General features: G+C 48.2%; 1 pseudogene; it reads right to left on the bottom strand.

Annotated features, from left to right (window-relative positions):
* Nucleotides 1-10,062: 10,062 nt before the first annotated feature.
* On the bottom strand, nucleotides 10,063-11,194 carry LOC102024199 (annotated as a pseudogene).
* Between the last annotated feature and the right edge of the window lie 1,087 nt (nucleotides 11,195-12,281).

Here is a 12,281-nt window from a genome sequence, read left to right as displayed (position 1 = left end):
GTCCTGGCGGGGGGGTTTCCATCCAGGCAGGGTGGTGGGACTTTACTCCTTGAGTTTAAACACACACACATGGGAATGTCATTGAGTTATTTAATTTTAATTATAAGGACTAACTATGTGAGAACAGAGAGAGACTTCACCGAGATTCAGGGCATAACAGCTAGTGATAATTGGGTGAAATCTGAGACATGGGGGTGTTTGGAAGATGAAGCAGGAGGGGAAACCCACTCTAGGCTTCAGGAGCAGGAGTGCAAGAGCCCTGACACCAGAAGTCACCAGGAGGGTCAGTGTACCTGCTCAGAACACAAGTTGGGATGTTCGTGACTGTTCTATGTATGCCAGGAAAAACAATCGCTGAAATGCTGGGTGGATCAAAAGTATAGATTTATTTTTCAGTACTCATTGCAGATCGACGTCATTAGCTTTAGGCTCATAAAAATGTATTTAGCGCAATTTTCCGTGCTCATATGATGATGATACTCAACATAAGCGTAATGAGACAGTGGAAACAGATTCATCTGCAGGAACAATGATTTAAAGACTCTACTGCACAACTGAGTTTTCCTCTCAGACTTTCCGTCCTGTCCCTACTGTGATGTCCGCAGCGCCCTTTGTTGCCTCTGGACCTAGCCCAGTGTATTAATTCTCTGGCCATGTTTCCCACTGTCCTGCCCACCTGTTCACGCTCCTCCTGCCTGCACGCCGCACTCTGACCCTCCTCCTCCTCACTGCCTCCTCTCTCCAGCCCCATCCTGCAGGCCCATGGCAGCTCGGCTTGCTCCTTGGAGCTTGCATAGTGCTCTGACCATGCTACCTGTCACCATCTTGTTAGGAGGAGCCAGGCCGGGTCATGCACCAGGGCCGCTTCTGTCCTGCTTGCCTCTCAGGAGACCGTGAGCTCTTCCAGGCTGCCAGCCACATGTATTTGAATCTCGCCTCCCCCTTTGATCTTTCTGGATCACACTGAGCTGCGTGTCACATTTAGGAGGTGCTCGATCCCACTTGAATCAATAGATGACGAAGAAAATTCCCTCCAGGGCTCCAGGGTTGATGAAGGATTTCTGCAGAGGGTTGTTTTTCCACTTAGAAGTGAGCTCGCTTCATTTGATTTGTAGTTAAGAGTGTTGGCCACAATCTAGATGTCTAGAACAGGGGATTGTGAACACAAATTCAGCTGAACATCCAGGTGTGCCTGGCACAGTCAGCGGGGCACAGGGCTGGGAGTGGGAGAAGTGGAAACTTATTGAGGAGGCCATGAAGTCCCTGCACTGTGCCATGCGGGGAAGGAGGCCATTTTCAGATAAGCAGTGCTTTCGCATGTAGGCCAGTTGCCTGGCTTGCTTGTCTTGGCTACCAGAGGATCCCTCAGCCCTGGATTTTAACTTGGAGGATGCCGGAAGAGCAGAGACGAGAGGCAGGGGCACCAGGGAAAAGGCAGCTGTCGAGTCATGGGTGGCGAAGCAGAACTGCTGCAAGGCAGCTGGGGCATGCGCAAGGCAGATGGGAGCAAAGGCCATGGGTGGCCACCTGGGCAGGGCAAGAAGGGAGACAGGGCCCTGACGACAGGGCAGGAGGAGAGCAGAGATGGAGGAAAAGGCGAGAGAAATGGTTGTCAAGGTGCCGGAAACAAATGCAGACTCTGGGTGAGCAGATGGGTGGTTTTTATTTTCTTCTTTTTGGTTCCTCTGTATTATCTGATTTTTCAGGAAGAAACATGTGTTGCTTTTATTACTAGAGAAAAGGACAAGTTGTTTTTTAAAAAATCAAATTACAACACACATGTTGCCTGGGGACATGCTTAGGAGAAGAGCCATTTAAAACCAAGTGCTCGCCAAAGTACCAAACACTACAGCAGACCAGGAAAAATTCCCTCCCCTCCCTGCATGCGCACAGCACTCGGAGGGTGTCTGTGTGCCTGCACAGGTAGCTGCGCCCCTGCAGCTGCAGCTGGGTGCAGACCCCTCCGTAGTGTGACCAGGATGCCATTTTTGGATGTGGAGGCGTGGATGGCTCAAAGCTCTGGAAGTCACCGTTTTACCATTCCCCTCATCTCACCATTCACTACCTTTGCTTCTTCTTGTTTCTTCCTCCACTTCTGGTCAGAGATCAAGCCGGGCCTTGAAACCCAGCACGCCTGGTGAGGGTCTGAGCACCTGCCAAACCTTGCAGCCCTGTCTGTGCTGGAGCATCTTCGGTACTATGACCTAGAGGGGAGGCCCTGGGTCAATGAACCCATTGTCTGAGACTGCTGCTTCTGCAGGTCTCATGCATCTGGATTCTCACTAGGGTTCTCCTCCAGGTTGGGCCCACCCATCCCAAATCTGCAGGCTTCTCACTTGTCCTCGGCAGGGCAGGTCGTGGTGGAGAGGACAACTGTCACCTTGGGCCAGAGAGCCTAATATGTGTCTCTTGCTCTCCTCACCACCCCAGCTCACCACCCCTGCTCTCCTCACCCTTTTCCTGTGCTCCCTACACTTCAGCGACACAGGCCTTCTGGCCTTCTTTTTTTTTCTTGAACACACTATGCTTGTCTTTACCCCAGGGCCTTCCCTCTGCTAGAATTCTTATTCTCTAAGTCTCTTTTGCTGGTGATTTTCCATCACCACATCTTGGTTCCGAGTCCTCCACACATGGGGCCTTTCCCCGGTCACTAAGATGGCTGGATCTCCAAGGCCAGCACCCTTCATGGGCAGTGAAATAAAGGTGACCCTGCAGAGCACCCTGCTGCATCTTCTCCTTTGTTTCCCTCTTGGAAACACCGTCCTTAGAATGAAGGCAGGATCTGGATTCTCCACCGCATTTGAACAACCCTGGCTCTGACAGGCTCAAGCCCATGGAACCTGCACCACAACTCATCACCACCTGGGTCCTCTGGTTGGTTTACCCAGGAGGCACTGCTGGTCTCTCCTACATGGACCGGAGATGCATCTGTCCTGTATTTCTGGTATCTGGCATAGCGTCTGGGGCATAGCATCCCCTCGATACATTTTTATTGGATGAAGAAATACGCACTTGAGCAGCTGCATGGGTGGGTTTTGGAGTACAATGAATCTAGGTTGGATCTGTGCATGCCATTCAATAGCTGTGTGATTTAGGCACATCTTTGCCATTCTGATTCTCACGTTGTATTGCAATGACAGTGACAAAGGCTCCCTGGAGGGCTCTGGGGCAAAACACTGAGAGGACCCTTGGCATGGGCCCAGCAGCAGCTCCCTCTGCTCAACTCCTTTGCACAATTTCCCCAGCTGGGGCAGTGTCTTGTACCCATGCCATCACCTGTGCCAGCCTGGGCAGCCCAGCTGCCCCCTCCTCCCAGGCCCAACCTCCCCGAGGTCCCAGAAGGCTGTGGCAGAGCCTCTCCAAGTACGACTGGCTCCTGGAGCAGCTGGCGGATGCACAGCAGAGGCCGTGTGCAGCTGGTTGGGATGGAGGCCACCAGTGTGACTGACGGGAACCAAGAGGATGTAGCACCCCTGGGAGGTGTGCAGATCCCCTGCAGTCAGAGTGTAGCCTCCACCCCTCACCCTGGCCAGGCCTGGCTCTGCTTCTGACTGCAATTCCATGACCCCTGGGAGAGGGCGGGAAGAAACAGTGTGGCCAATGCGGAGCCTTCCCGCAGCCCCTCTAAAGCTGCTGGCTTCCTAAGCCCTGGAGATCAGGTCCCAGATGTCTACACCCTGCCCAGTGGTGGCCCAAGGAGGTCCTAGAGGAATCCTGGAGCTGAGATACTTTCAGGCCCTTCGCCTCCACCCCAGGGTGTCATCTATGCCCTCTGCTCCCCATTCTCCTCCACCTTGACCAATCCACTCCCTGAACTGTCCGTGGGGTCTGATCTCCCTATGGCTGCAGTGTCCCTAGATAAAATCCACTGTGACTCAAGCCCCTAGAGAGACACTTTGGGCTTTAAGGGAGCCCAGATGCCCAGTGTGCTCTGTAACACAGTCTCTGACTGGGGTCCCTTCTGATTTTCCACTCGGGGATCTCAGGGACCAGGCCATCTCTCCTGTCTGTTTGCTTCTGACCCTCCCAGGGCTCCGCAGCACTGTCCTGGGGCTCTGGTGGGACTCTCCTCTCCTGTGCCCCAGTTCATGTGCCCAACGCTGTCTGGCACTGGTCTGCCCCAGGCGTTTTCAGATTAACCCTTGTGTGCACTGCTATTCTGCAAGGTGCACAATGATTATGGTGTAGATAAAGAAAGTGAGGGGCCATAATGGGAAGTCACTTGTCCTGGCAGGTGGTCAGGGATTGTGGGGCTTGGACTTGACTTGGGAGTCTGACTCCAGAGCCTGTCCTGTAAGCACCAGGGTCCAGATAGTATCTGGACAGAGTCCTTCCATGAGAAGTCCCAAGCCAGAGAGCCTGGGTCCTGGCGTCTGCTCACTCCCATGAGGAACACGTGGATGAATTACACACAGGGACACATGTCGGGTCCTCAGAGCAGTGACACAGGTCCCAGAGGGAACAGTGACTCCAGGCCCCAGGGCATGCTGGTGCGTGGCATGGAGAAATCTGTTCAGGACGAGATGTGGACTCTGCTTCTGGGAGGGGCACCACAGTGCGGGACGCTTTCACCTTCACCAGTCACACTTGTAACTCACCTGTCACATCCTCACAAGGGTGACTCAGCGTGTGCTGATCGGCCGGGCCTCTGGGGCCCTCTCTGTCAGCCCAGCAGCTGTCAGGTATCCAGACTCCGTGTGTGCACCTGCTGACTCCATGTGTGCATCCTCATAATGAGTCATGTTTGGATCTCTGAAGTGCATACCAGATAAACTCTCCCTCTCAAGAACCTTCAGGGGCTCCTCGGTGCCTCCCAAATTAAGCTCTAAATTTTCATCTGAGCTTTCAAAACATTTCCTATACCCATAAATGTCCTTGGGATTACAGTTCTGCTTGCTGTTCCATGGGGGTAGTGCTCTCCTCAGGTGACCTCAAGGACTGGCTCAGTGAGACCCACAGATGCTTTCGTGGGCTCCATGTTCTGTCTATGAGTCCTACCTACATTTTGGTGGTTACTGGGGGACAGCTTATCCCTTGGGTTCCCAGTCTGGGCGCTGGCACACTGCCCTGGCCCTGCTGTGAGGGAAGCCCAGGCCTCAGCTGTGCTGTGGACCTCAGCAAATATGACCTTCATGAGACAGATGTTTTGTGCTGGTGGAAAAAAAAGTAATGACTTGGCTAGGAGCCCCCCTTCCAGGCTGAGGGCAGCAGGCACTAGATCCACAGCTCCCTTCTGAATGGGCATGAATAGATCCTTCATCTTGGGAGCCACCCTGGGGCTGTGTACAAGCCTTCCAGAGCATCTGCGTGCTGGTGTGATGGGCTGGAAGGAACAAACCCTGACTGGCCTCAGGCCCGATTCAAAACTGCCTCCTCCAGGAAGCTTTCTGGAATGCTGAGCTGCAGGTAAGACACCCTGTCATGCAGTAGCTTTCGCTATGCAGCCAGAGACAGATGGGGAGGAACCCCTTGCCCCTCAAGGTCGGGGTGGTGGGCTGGGCAACCAGGCACCAGTGGTCTAGTGAGACCGTGTCTTACAAAACAAGACAAAACAAAACAAAACAAGACAAGACAAAAGTCACTCCAGTATGGCATCCAATCCTCCCTGCCACTCTAGAAGTGGGTTTTATTATTCCGGAGTGAGTAGTATTTTTCTCTCTAGATAGAAAGGGATTTTCAAAAGCTGGTGGTTACAGGGGCCAGGATCCTGGCAGCTGGCCCTTGGCTGGAACAGCTCTGTCCGTCCATGCTCACATCCTCAGAATGGAGCCTGCTGTTGCCGTTCCTGGCTCGGCCTCACTCCAGAGGCCAAGATTTCACTCCAGGTTGTCCAGGTGACCCCCTTTTAAGGGGCAGGGTAAATGGTCCTGCTTTAAGAAGATTTTGCTGATCCCTCCAGCAGAGTGGGTCCTGAGTTACTTAATATGAGCAGTCACTGTAGAATTGGCTTCTGGAAGGCAGAAAATGAGGAAGAGTAGAGGACTTGGGAATAAGAGGCCAAGGCTTATTAATTTCTATTATTTTTACCACCACCATCAGCAGTGCCATCAATGTTTTAAAAAAATTGTTAAAAACAAAGCCCGGCGTGGTGACACATGCCTATAATCCCAGCACTCTGAGAGGCTGAGGCAGGACGACTACAAGTTTGAATTCGACCCGGGTAACTTAGTGAGATCCTGTCTCAAAATGAAAAATAGAGCTGGGAATGTAGCTGAGTTCAAAGGCCCTTGCATCCATCCCTGGTACTGAACAAAAAGTAAAAATCAAAAAGCAGACAAACACAGAAACTCACAGACTGGATACCTTAAAACAACAGACATTTATTTTCTCCCAGTTTATTATTCTCTCCTGGAGGCTGACTATCTGCAGGTCAAGGTGCCATCAGAGCAGTTTTCTGCTGAAACCTTTCTTTCTGGCTTGTTGACAACTGCCTTTCTTCTGTGTCCTTGCTTAGCCTGTCCTCTGAGAGAGATCTCAGTGCTTCTTCGTCTTTTCAGAAGTGCTTTGATCCCATTGGGGGAACTTATGACCTCATTAACCTGTACTACTCCTGGCTTCAGCCTCCACACGCAGTCACCCAGGTGTTAAGGCTTCAGCAAGGTGGCGTAGGACACACGGTCTATTTTCTTATCCTCTTTCAGCATATGTGTGCTTTAAAATTTAAAGTCATCTCATGCAGATGTCATTTTCTTGAATCTTGTTTCCTCCACCTTGCTCATCATATTCTTTTTCTCTTTCAGCTGAGGAGTTTTGATCTCTTTCCATTTAACATGATTATCCATGTGGTTGGGCCGAGGTTGCCACCTGGCTGTTTGTTTTCAGTGACTTGTGATTTTCTCCTTGAAAGACCCTTTCCTTTCCTAATTATATGTATTTCCGGAGCTCCATTTTGGCTCCTTGGTTGGCCTCTCAGTCCTACTTCTTTTTATTACTGCTCAGTGGTTGTCCCATACCTGACAATATTCATCTGTAGTAATATATTTAGACTTAAAGGTATACTGCTTCTGAGAGCCCTGAATTTTTTTCATTTTGCTTCATTCTCTTTTTCTTTCCTTCAGTTTGACTGATTTTTATTGATTTATCTTCAAGCTTACTCTCCTTCTGCTTCCTGTAATCTGTTAAGTCATTCAGTCCATTCAACTTTTAAAATCTTAGTTATAGTACTTTTTAATTCTAGTTCTTTTTAAAGAGTGTCAGCATTCATGCTGAGTTCTATTTGTTTGCTTATTAAGAGCATCTTCCTCTAATTCCTTGAAAAATACATAATCATGACTCTAAAGCAAGCACTGGATCTAATATCAGGCCTCCCTGGGGTTGGTCTCATGAGTATGGACCAGCTTTCTCTACTCCTTGCATATCTAGAATTTTTGATTAGGTACTGGGTAATGTCAATGATATGTATAGAGACCTTGGTTCTGTTTTCTTCCTCTGAAAACTAATTTTTATTCTGCTAGGCAGTAAGGGCTATGGTTATTGTCTTATCACCTTGAGTTTTTGTGGGTTTGCTTTCATGTTTTTATGGGCGGCATCTGTGAAAAGCTGAGTGTCTTCCCCACGTCCCTCTAATTTAATGGGCTCAATCCAAAATCATGTTCCCTGTGAATCTTTTAAGGCCTTTTTCTAGGACAGATCTAAAGCTATATGGTACAATATGGCAGCCACATGTAGCTATTTAACTTTAAATTTATATTATATAAATGAAATAAATTTAAAAAATCACTTCCTTAGTTGCACTAGTTATATTCCAAGTGCTCAGTAGCTATTTGTGGCTATTGGTTATTACTTTGGAAAGACAATGGCTCTTTCTGATGGTACTTTGGAAGAGTACATCCTGCTTCAGGGCATGGTCCATAGGTTCTCACCATCTTGGTGTATTAGCTGGAGACATGGGAATATGGGAACAAAATTTCTCCACTTTGGCTGGTCTGCATCTCTTCTGTCTTCTAGTGCTGCTTGATGCTGAGTACTTCTGTTCCCTACCTTGTTGTAGCTGCTTTGTGATGAGCCTGTGTATACTCACCCTGAGCCTGTGTAACCTGTCTCTCTGTTAAGGAGCCCACAGGGCCCCCAGCCCAGTCTTCTGGGGACCCCTGTGCACAGTTTATTCTGCTGCTCCACTCCACAGATTCCAGCCATTTCAGTTGCTTCTGCCTCTTTGCCCTATCAGATCTACTGTGCTTTGTGCAGACTTGAGCTCTCTGCTCTGCAGTGAGGAGATTATTCCCAGGAGAGCTGAGGGCAACTGTGGGGCTCACTTTGTGAGCTCACCCTCTCTGAAGGATCACAGTTTGTGCTGCCAGAAATTGTTGCCTTCTCTATTTTGTCCAGTTTTACATTTGTTTTGTTTTAGTGGCAGGAGAGCCACTTCATACCAATAACTCTATCACAGCCAGAAGTAGAACCCCCATTAATTAGCAAACAACTTAAAATAATAAATCACGCACTCCTGTTTTTAAAAGCTCCTTTGCAGGGCTGGCCAAGCAGCTCACTGGAGAATGCCTGTTTAGCATGCATAAGTCTCTGGGTTCACTCTCCAGTACCTCAAAATAAAACAAAACAAAACTTTTTTGCTACTAGGCTTTTCTCACTGGAAATTTACCCAGATCGGTGACTGGCCCCGCATTATTTTGCTGGCCTCTTTTTTCCTTCTCTTCTTTCTTTGGCTTCTATTTTTTTCCCCACTGAGAATCTCTGGCAACTCTCAAATTCCTTTCTTCTATCATGCATAGAATGCAACTTTCCATAGCTCCTGTGCTCAAATCTGCAGAGCCAAATTTACAGAAGTTCTTAGTAGATCAAAAAGGTTGCACTTCTATTTAACAGAGTCTAGCCTCTTTGGAAGATGACTAACTTTCTGCTCTGGTTTTTATTGTTATTGTTTTCTTAGCTAACTCATGCTTTATGCCTCCCTCAAATCTATTCTTCACTCAGTGGCCAGCAGGAACATGTGCACCTGACCATGCTCTATTGGCATCCCAAAGCGTGTAGGGTAAGATCCAGTGTCTTCAGCAGAGACAGAAGGCCTTCTGTGATCCCTCCCTATCTGTGTTTCTGACTTGTTGAATCATTCTGCCCTGCCCCTCTCCCACAACATCATCAAAACTGTAATGTTTGGGGTTTTCAAAACAAATGCATCAAAAATTCTTTCCCTTATATGTTTTGTAATAGCATTTCCTCTATCTGGAATGCCCTTTCTCACCACCATGTCCCTATCTTATCTAGCTATTCCAATTCACCTTTCAAGATTCAGCTTAGAAATCATTTTCTTTTAAAAGGATGCACTGGCTCTGATTTTCCATAGTGGCCACAGGTACCTTCTCAGGGCTCCTACTGAGCCTCTTTCTGCCCAATTCCCCACACAGACCAGGAAGGAAGGGCTCTGTGCAGTGGGTCACATCAGGGCTTAGCATAGGACCCAGCATGTAATGTGCTGATTTCTCCACTTATTTACCAATCAATAAATATTTATTGAGCACATAGTACATTCAGGGTGTTATTCCAAAGTCTCTGTGCCTTGGGAGTTCATATTCTGGTGAGGGAAGTTGCAAATACACAAGCAGATGTACAATATGGTTTAGAGTGCGGTAGTGTATGGATGAAAATAAAGCAAAGCAAAGGCACAAGCAGGGAGTGGATAGGGCGTCTCTCTGAGGAGGTGGCATTGGAACAGAGAATTGAGTGAGTGAAGGAAGACACTCCAAATGTCTGGGCATCACCACCATGGGAGGGAGGACAGTTTTGTGGGTTGCTCCAGCAAGAGCAAGCAGCCCGAAGTGGCTTCAGCAGAGGGCAGGTGAGGGACGAAGCAGATGGGGTCCTGGGTCATGGGGCCTTCCAGGCCAGTGTCAGAACTTTATTTTTTCCCACTGTTACAATGACTTTAATTTATCTTGCATTTTACAGAAGTCTATAAATGATTTTAAAAAAGCACCTCCTTACCCCACCATGCTCCTCTGCCAGCTGTTAAAGTAGGCAAGAAGTATGTCCACAACTTGAGCATTGGCAAGAATGTCACATCAACCAACTACTCAACAAAGAACTTGGCAGCTTTTCTACCTTGTTTTAATACAGTGATACATCTACGCTGATGGTAAACCTGTCCAGCCAGTTCCTCAAAACACACTTTGTAAAATCAGGGGTGATTAGCAAGTTAGCTTTGGCACGGAGCTGTGCTCGCTTGTCTGTGACAGCCTGGAAGCCAGTTTTGATACTGGCAACAGAGCATTGAGAATGACAGGTTTCACACTGTAAGAAACAGAGCTGTGTGTCCTTCTGCAGAATTGTGTCTGGTGATCGGCGTGTGTGATAAGTGACGTATTCCTTGATGTATCTTCTTAAGACACTTCTATCTGTTTCTGTTGGAATTTTCCTTTGATTACAAGTTGGTTATTGCCATCTATAGAACCACTTGTACCCAATTTGGCCAATAAACATGCAAGGAGATGTTTGGGTTGACGATGTAATAGTTTGCAGGTATCTGTAAAGTTGACAAAGGAAGTTTTCCTGGTTCCTACTCTGATGACCTGTGGAGATTTCATGACAAATTTTCTTTTCTCTCCTGCAACCATATCTGCATTCTTTTCCCTCATGATGTTGAACACTCGATTCAGTAGCTCTTCACATGTGTGGTCTCTCCAAGTCTGCCCAAGCAGGGCCTGTCTGGTTATTGAATGAGAGATCTTAATCTTTTTTGCTGTCTTCATTTTCTAAAGCTTCTTCTTTTTCTAGTATTTCATCCTCATCTGGGAACTTGAGATTCTTCTTTTTATTGCCAAGCATAACATCAAGCCTATCCTCTGGTTCAGTTGGCTCTTGGGTAGCACTTGCAATTTTAAGATTATACCTTTATACCCTCTTCTGCTTCCTCAATATCAAATATAGTTTCTGTCTTTTTCTTCTTTTTCTTTTGATTAAAGAAATATTCAAGTCATCGAGATCATCAGAAGCACCTTTCTTTCTACTGTCCTCTTCTTCGGCTTGCACATCTTTGTTCTCAGTTGGTTCTGGTTCTACTCGGTTTCTGAGGGCTGGTTTCTTCTGTCTGGGCATCCCCTTCCTCATCTAACGTAAAAGGCTTCTTCTTTTTCTTCTTGCTCATAGGAGGATCAAAAACCATCTTGTCCCTGGATGGCTGCAGTTTGTGTGGGCTTGGCACCAATAGGAAGCAAGACAGGTCAGCCCCAGGCCTGGGCATCAGCGGCTCCTCCCGATACCACTCCAAGCACCGCACTAGGCCCTTGTATTAGCGAAAGGGAAGGACACCTGGCTCTCCTTGCAAACGCTGAAAGTGTGTCTGTGCAGAATTTGCTCAGGCCAGGGTCAGAACTTTAGAGTCCCCCGTTCCCTGGGAAGCTGTGGGGAAGCTGGTGCGGGGCAGTGATGTGATTGGAGCAGGGTTTGCCACTGGCTGCTCTGCTGAGAACGGGCAGTGGAGGAGTGGGAGAGGGAGCTGGGAGGCCCATGGGATGGACATTGCAGGGATCGGGGTGAGAGCTTGGCTGGCTTGGGCCAGGGCATTAGCATCCGAGTTGGAAGAGCTGCTTGATGTGTATTGGTGCAATAATGGTAGGGCTCGATTTCTTCCTATCTGGGCATGTGTCTGATTTATCATTATATTCTGAACACATTACATTGAAGTCTTGCTAAATAATGGGATTACTCTTTTCTTTCCTTCCTTCTTTCCTCTTTCCTGCCTTCCTGCCTTCCGATGAATTGCTGAGCATGATATGGTAAATGGAGGGAAGTGTTATATGTAGCTCTTCGTTAAAGAAATTGTGGATCAGAGAGGTTAAATCTCTTGATTAAGTTCCCCCAAAGTACAAAATGGTGAAGCTGGTCTTTAACCAGGGGCCTGTTTAACTCCCCAGCCCTGATGTTTCCACGCCCTTGCTAGGCTGGGGAGGAGAAGGCGCTGGGCACTGGTCCGGAGCAGCGAGCCCTGCTCACGGTGCCCGACGAGCCTCCTTCGGGAGTAAAACCTCCAGAGATTTCCTGGTGGCAGAGAAGATGGGTCTCTCACAAAGCCTGATCTTCAGGCAGTCACTGAGCACCTGTGTGGCTGGGAGTCTTAGTTTTTCTGATTCACTCACTGGGGTTGCCTTTTATGTTTCTATTTTTAGAAAATGTAAAGAAAAAAAAAAAGAAAGCCAAATCCCAGTTGACAAGTCTGTTAACGACACACATAATGGTGTGTTAACACGGGCGATTATCGAGCTGGACAGCACCCAGTTTTCTGCCAAAACAAACCTTTCTGCTCAGCTGACCTGGGACTGCTTTAGCTG

Source organism: Chinchilla lanigera, unplaced genomic scaffold, assembly GCF_000276665.1.
Source record: "Chinchilla lanigera isolate Chin_1 unplaced genomic scaffold, ChiLan1.0 scaffold00063, whole genome shotgun sequence".
NCBI classification, from domain to species: domain Eukaryota; kingdom Metazoa; phylum Chordata; class Mammalia; order Rodentia; family Chinchillidae; genus Chinchilla; species Chinchilla lanigera.
This window is presented reverse-complemented; position numbering and strand designations above follow the sequence as displayed.